Below are 8,403 nucleotides of genomic sequence, written 5' to 3'. Positions count from 1 at the left end.
TGGCACTCAGCTTTTTTCCAATAATGCATCTCGCCACCACGTGAAGTGGCCCCAAAAAGTGGTCCTAATGATGACCTTTGTGCATAACTCTCACCAGAAAACACCCACGTTGTGTCCGTCCTCATCCGCGTGCAAATATTGACCTCGTTCACCCTCCTGATGCCACTAAATGCCATCTGACGCACCTGCTGACCTCACGTCGTCGGCCCGCGGATAGCTTCCTCGAGAAGTTTTACACGCTATAAACTCCTCATTATTGTAGAAAAACACAGTGGTACTGGTAATAGTGAAAATCGATGCACTATGTACACCCTGTCCTACTTGTACACATGTGGGCCCCACATAACCACCTGGCTAAGGAAAATGGGAAATCCTTTATTTGATGCACCATGCATGTATATATACATATGCGCAATCCCTTGCTCCAAAAAACTCCTGACATAATTTGCCCATCCCCTAGCCTGCTAGATCATTCATGATCAGCAGCAGCAAAGAGAGATATGAGACTCGCCGCATCATAAGTCTCCTCATCCCTCACCAACACTTCTTGATCCACAGACAGCTCATCTTGCTCCACCATCATCAATCTAGCATGATACAATTTAAGACGCAACCCATTTACCCTTGACTTATGTAGAACACCATCCAGGTTAGCCAGCTGATATGTGCCATTTGGAAAACACTCCACTACCTTGAAAGGGCCTTCCCACTTAATTTGAAACTTCTTTTGGAAGGTGTTATCCAGCTTACTGTTGTAGCGCAAAACCAAGTCATGTTTCTTGATACCCTTACTTTTAACCTTTTCATTTATCTTTGCCAAAGCCTTATCCTGCATCTGCCCATAATGCTCCAATGCGCTCATCCTATCCAACTGGACCTCTTGTAACTGCAAGAGCCTCTCTTTGAATGCATCACTAGGCGACCCAAGCAACTTCTCTAACATCTTGACCGCAGGCAACTCTACCTCCACAGGCAATAGTGCTTCCTTTCCATACACCAAATGAAATGGAGTAAACCTTGTACCTGTCTTCACCGAAGTACGGTAAGCCCATAATGCACTAGGCAATTCCAAATCCCAATTCTTTCCTTGGTGCTCTGTCACTTTAGAAAGAATTTGTACCAACTCACCATTGAATCTTTCATTTAAGCCATTACACTGTGGGTAATAAGGAGTGGTATGCTGGTGCCTAATCTTCATCTTTGTGCATAAGAAGTCTAGCAGTTTAGCTCTAAATCCTGGCCCCTTATCTGAAAGTAGCTCTAATTGCACCCCAAACTTGCAACATATTTCATCATACACAAATTTTGCCACATCCTTTGCAGTGATCTGTTTTACTGCTATAGCCTCTGCCCATCTAGAAAGATAGTCCACTGCCGTCAAAATATAGCTTTTGCCCCTACTTGTGATAGGTAACGGGCCTATTGCATCAATCCCCCACTTTTCAAACACATCAAACGCCATGATGGTTTTTCATAGCTCTGGCTCCAACACTCTCTTCCCAAATGCTTGACATCTATTGCAAGACCTACACCAATGGTGAACATCCTTGTGCAAACTAGGCCATACATACCCCTCTTGCAAAATCTTATGCAAGGTGATCTTTAGAGAAAAATGGCCACCACATGCGCCTTCATGATTCTTTTCCAACACTCTGTAAAGCTCCTCCCGCCAAGGTACACGTCTCAACACGAGATCAGCTCCTTTCATGTATAAGACATCACAAATCAATTTGTACATGTATGCTCTACGCACAAAGCCATACTTCTTAGACTTCTGAATCTCCTTTGGAATGATTCCTGTTAGCAAAAACTCCTCTTCTTGAGCCAAACTTTCCCGGCCATGATAAAGAGGTAAATTGGTCCTCAACACGAATAGCTCCCCAATCATGCCTTGAGCTGCTTCATGTGCCTCTCCATTTAGAGCACGTTCAATGTGTCTGATGCTCCATGCTTCAAACTTTTTTAACAGGCCTTTAATTCTAAAGCACATTTCCTTCAATGAGGTGTTCTTGCTCTTCCACACACCCAGCACTTGCTTCACCACTAACAAGGCATCACCTTTTATGCTCAACCTTCGAACCCCATGCTTCAAACAAATGTGTAATCCGGCTTCCAATGTAGCATATTCAGCCTCATTGTTACTATGCGCATCCAATTTGAACCCTCTCTTGCATACTAGCTTCCCCTCTGGATCATAAAGTGCTATACCCCCTGAAGCTGCATCGTGGCTCTTTCTGTATGAACCATCAAAGAACAACACATGTGCATTGTTGATATGTGGAACTTCTTCAACTACCTTTCTCACCACCTCTTCCTTAACAATAAGGGGATTCTCCTTGTAGGTCAACAAATCAGCTAAGGTAGCCCTTGTACTATCTTCCACTAGAAAAGAGAACTCAAACTCTTGCAGCTCAATTACCCATTTCTTCACCACATTTGACATGTTAGTACCATTAATTAACTGTGTCAAAAAGGCATAACTCGTCAAGAAAACAAAAGGCCGTGGTAGCAAGTATGACGAAATCGTCGACAAGCAAATATTACACTGGCCATCACTAGCTCTACTTCCGATAACTTTCTCTCCGCTACCAACTTCACTCGGCTTGCACAATACACTGGCCTCATATAATGGCTGCCCTTCCCCTTTTGCAATAGCATGGTTCCAATGGCATCATTCCCTACTGATGGATTTACATAAAAAACTTTCTCCCAATCAGGAGCCTGCATGGCTGACAACCCCCCTAACACCTCTTTCACCTCTTGAAACACTTCTTCACACTTGTCATCCCATTGCAATGGATCATGCTTTGCCACTTGCTGTAATGGATAAAGAAGCTGCGAAGACAATGGAATAAACCGTGCCATGTACTTCACTTTGTGTATAAAGGTTGCCAATTGCTTCGTACTCATAGGTGATGGAAGAAGAATAATAGACTTCACCTTATCTGGATCAGCCTCAATGCCATTTTCTGACACCATATGGCCCAATAACTTCACCCTTAGCTGTGCTAGATGACATTTCTTTGGATTTAGTTGTCCTCCACATTCATCATATCGAGCCAATACCATCTGCAGCTTCTCATGGTGTTCAGCCCTACTGCTATAGACACAGAAGTCATCCATAAAAGCTTTAACACAACTACCAATGAATGGTTCCAACACCCAATTTGCTCTCTCTTGATAGAAGGAAGGTCCATTTGACAACCCAAATGGAAATACTGTGTAGCAATAGCAGCCCCATGGCGTAATAAAAGTGGTCTTTGTGCGGTCTTTAAGAGAAATCTTCAATTGAAAATAGCCTGAAAAACCATCACACACACTGTACCTCTCATAACCTGCCACTGAATCCAAGATCTGATCGATGAATGGAAGAGGATATGAGTTCTTCTTAGTGGCTGCGTTTAAGGGTTTAAAATCCACACAAATTCTCCACTTCCCATCCTTCTTTGGACTGACTACAACTGGACTCACCCATTCTGTGGTCTCCACTGGAACTATGAACCCTGCCTTCAATAACTTGTCCACCTCTACCCGCGAGGCTTCCATTTGCTCTTGACCCATCCTTCTTAGCCTTTGCCGCACTGGCTTAGCACCTTCTTTCAGCTCTATATGCATCTCTTTGCCCTTGAACCCTCTGATCTCTTCATATGAAGTAATGAACAAATCAGGAAAACTAGCCAGCATGTGCAAATATATATCCTTCTCCATAGCTGAGAGGTCTCCACTGATCATTTGTGTCATCAATTCCTGCTTCTTTGACAACTCAACCTTGGTTTGCATCAGCCCTTCAATCACTTCATAAGGCCCTTCACTTTCATCTTCAACCTCATTCGCAAATGCAACTAAACCAATCTCCTGGATTTCTTTGTCCATCAAAAGAAATGCAACATCAGCATCCTCATCACTGTTGGTAGTGCTATCACTATCCTCATCTGTCACCGTGGAAGAGTCTTCATCACTAGACTCATACTCATCTTCATAAAGCTCCTCTAATCGTTTCCTTGTGTCCATATTATAAAGCTTCTTGGTACCTGTCTTTCCATAGAGGCTAATCGTACCATGTCGCCAATCTTCAACAGCTCCCACTGCACGTAACCATGGTCTTCCCAGTATAATAGGATATGCTTCCAACCCTGCTGGCATCACATGAAAATCAACCACTGCCTTTGCATCATATGCCTCCACTTCTAAGCTCTTTACAACACCTAAGCATTTTACTTTTTGATGGTTTGCCAATCTGATCCGAAAACCTGACACCCCAGCCACTGTGAGACCCATCTTCTCAACGCATGAGTGTGTTATGACGCATATTTGGGCTCCGCCATCCACATAACCTTGTCCCAAATTTTTCCTTTTATGCCACACATCTACTATTGGACAAATGTCTGGTAGCTCGTCCATTGCCAACACCTTCACTGAACCTCTCTCTGGCTCTTTCTCCATTGGGTTAACCATCCTCTTCCACTGTCGCTTTAGCTTAGGCACCATCTCTATAAGCTGCCCAAAAGTAACATCTGCCTTCCTGCTTGTCAGATCCTCCTTCAATTCATAGCTTAATTGCCCATCCCCTAGTGGAAAATCTGAAACATGAAACTTTCGACGAGCTCTCCTTTTCCTCTTGGCCTTGACATCCTCGCCTTCATGGCTCTTTCCTTTCTTCTTACTAGGACCTGAGGCACTTCTTCCTTCCTTATCCTCTGTGGTCCTCTTTCCAATAGGCATCACTAATGTATCCTCTAGCTTTGATGCCTTCTCCAAGGTGACTACACTTAGCACTTTTGTCTTTCCCTTTTCCTCCTGGGTCAGTCCACTGGCTCCTTCGTCTCCCTTAATTTCGATGCCATAATCATTTGACCTAGTTAGCACTTGTCTTGGCAATGGATACATGTCTCCCCCCATCCTTGGTGGCTTATCACATTGCGGGCTGATGTGACCCAACTCTCCACAATTATAACATGTGGGCGTCTGCCTCCAAAACCTACCATTGCTTTGTCCAACACCATTCCTAGGCCTTTCTTCACCTCCTTGCTGATTTGCAAACCTCCCTCGACCTCGATTATTTCCCACTTGACCTAGCATGTTTAGGCTGAGATTCTTCATCAAATCTACCATTTGCCTCATGTCTTGCCTTAGCCCATCATCTTGCACTGCTGTAGTGACCACTGCTGGCATAACCTGAGTAGTAACAGGAACTACTGGTTCATGATGAACCCCTGACATGCGCTCTTGTAAAGACTCTATAGGCTGAAATTCAGACCTCATTGGCAAAGACTCCATCCCTAACTGGCTCATTTTCCTCAGCTTCCACTCTTTGTTCCTTGCTACCTCTAGTGCATCCTCATATGTCCTAGGCTTCTTTAGCTCCACTCTCCAACGTATATTCTCCCAAAGACCAGCCAAGAACCTGTCCTTCTTCATCATGTCAGGCGGGGGTACCTGTGGTGCTAAAGCTTTGCACATTCGCTCCCATGCCAATGAAAACTTACGTATGTACGCATCTACTGGCTCACCTTCCTTTTTCACCAAAGCCTATACGTCTTGCCACACCTTGTCAGGATCTTCTATCTTCACAAACTCCACTTCCAACCCATGTCGTAGATTGTCCCAACTCAACCTTACAGGTGGATCAGCCACACGCAACTCCTCTTCAAATGCTTTAGACCAAACTCGTGCATCACTCTTCAAAAAAAATTGGAGAAGGCGTAACATTTGCGTAGGGTCATGAATCTGGTTGCTAATGCAGGCAACCTCCATCTTTTCCAAAAATTCTTCCACATCTTCATCACTTCTTCCATGAAACTCGGGATAAGAGAAAGCCATGGCTACCCAAGTTACAATGCTTTGAGAACCCCTTCGAACACATGTGCCAGAACCCAAGACTTTTGACTACCCAATCCCTAGAAACTTCAATGGAGCTCAACTTTAGATAAGGACAAACACATGCACATCAAATGAGTTTTCATAGTTAATCATCGGAATGACAACAGGCAAAGGACATTCCAGGATCTCTCTCAATCTTCTTGGCCCAAACATAAAAACTATGCGCTGCTGGAAAAAGATCTTCCTGGACACATGAACATTAATCTGAATTCTTTGAGTTAAATGAAAAGGAGTGAACTAAGGGCCATTTTGATCATCCATGAAAGCCAACCATGAAGCTCCCAAGAAGGCACACCTGACTCAACCTCTGATTTTGCCAAAATTTCAGCAGCATAACAGCATAAATGGCTCAAAATACCAAAAAACCAGCCATCATAACTTGGGAAAATTTCGACAGAGTTTCCCCAGAAGTAGAGCAGTAGGAACCCAAAATATAGACTGTATTTGTATGCATAAACTGCCAACAATAGAACCCGAGCATCAAATAGGACTCACTACTACATAGCCTATGGCGAGGTCACAAAAAGGGTGCTCCAGCTACCTGTATCACCGAAAGGATCTCTACATTTGAGAATCCCCCAGCTCAATAAAAACCTCACGCTATCGACCCTCACACGAAGGCTAATGCAAATCGCATATAGTCAAGTCTCAGAAATGACTATCTTCCAGACCAAGTCTCAGAAATGGCTGGGACTGCCAAATACAACCAAGTATGGCTCCACAAATGCGTACAATGGCAGTTTCCACAAGTAACGTACAATCCAGCAGACAATGCACTCAAATAGGCGCCAAGTGATGCATTCCCACAACAACTGCAAGTGACATCAGTGCTAGTATATCACTGTACTCCAGCTACCTGTACCTGTGTGAATCATCTGTACCTGTACTTGTCCCTGTCCCTGTAACCTGTAACCTGTAATCTGCAACCTGCAGCCTGTAATCCCAAAGCTCGAAGCTCGAAGCTCGAAGCAGAAGGTACTCGAAGAAGATCCTCAGTGGGGGCGCCAAAAGTATGTGAGCGGGATGAAAACACACACAACGCCTCTATAACGACCCGACACACACTCTTGGGAATATACACACACACACTATGGGGCACCACTCGGCTTAGACAACACACCTGGCCGAGACAGGGAACACACCTCTGGAGTGAGAGGAGAGAGACTATCCACTTGCCCACTCCACACAGACACACACACACACACCCAAAAAACTCAGCTCAAAAGAGGAGAATTTCTGATGTTTAGATACAATTGAGCTTGGGCCAACATCAATGGGGCAAATAGCTCACACAATATGGGTAAAATAAGCCAGATACAATCAGAAACTAGAGCAGAAACTTCGCTCATAGGAGAAACTTACACAGAAAAACAGCAAGAAAAGAGTGAGAAATTTGGCAAAATGGACAGCGCCATCGCGTCCGGAACGGCCCAAAACCCCACTCTACAATGTCAAAGTGCTCAAATCCGACCTCGGATGAGCAGTTTACGGCCAAAACAGGCTCCAAAAACCCCAAAAACACACATGCGGCTGTTCCTCCTCTCTTCTCCACGTTTTTTCTGGTCTTCTCTCTCTTTTTTCAGTTCCCACACTTAGCTTTATTAGTTGGGCACCCTTGGCCTTTTAGATGACCTCAAACGGACCCCGAACAGGCCAAAAACTGACCTCGCAGTGCATAGTTGTCACCTTTTTGCATCATCCGCACACCTGGCACTCAGCCTTTTTCCAATAATGCATCTCGCCACCACGTGAAGTGGCCCCAAAAAGTGGTCCTAATGATGACCTTTCTGCATAACTCTCACCAGAAAACACCCACGTTGTGTCCGTCCTCATCCGCGTGCAAATATTGACCTCGTTCACCCTCCTGATGCCACTAAATGCCATCTGACGCACCTGCTGACCTCACGTCGTCGGCCCGCGGATAGCTTCCTCGAGAAGTTTTACACGCTATAAACTCCTCATTATTGTAGAAAAACACAGTGGTACTGGTAATAGTGAAAATCGATGCACTATGTACACCCTGTCCTACTTGTACACATGTGGGCCCCACATAACCACCTGGCTAAGGAAAATGGGCAATCCTTTATTTGATGCACCATGCATGTATATGTACATATGCGCAATCCCTTGCTCCAAAAAACTCCTGACAAAGTTGTTGCACATTATCACCGTTTGCAGTCCTTGAGTCTACACTGTCCTCAAGCTCCATGTACTCATCACCTGTTTCTTTTGTTTTTTTTTTTTCCAAGTAATCTTTGTACATATTTTGTTCGTTAAAAATTACATCCCTACTCCTTAAGATTTTACCATCTTCAGGATTCCATAGGCGATACCCAAAGTCTCCTTGTCCATAGCCAATGAAGAAACACTTTTTGGACTTTGCATCTAGCTTTGATCTTAGGCTTCTATCTATGTGCATGAAAGCCTCACACCCAAACACTTTGAGAAATGCATAATTCACCGGTTTACCTGTCCATGCCTCTTCTGGAACTCCCCCATCCAATGCCGTTGAGGGTGACCGAT

The sequence above is a fragment of the Adiantum capillus-veneris genome, chromosome 3 (assembly GCF_014529385.1).
Source record: "Adiantum capillus-veneris isolate H3 chromosome 3, ASM1452938v2, whole genome shotgun sequence".
Lineage (NCBI taxonomy): Eukaryota > Viridiplantae > Streptophyta > Polypodiopsida > Polypodiales > Pteridaceae > Adiantum > Adiantum capillus-veneris.
This window is presented reverse-complemented; position numbering follows the sequence as displayed.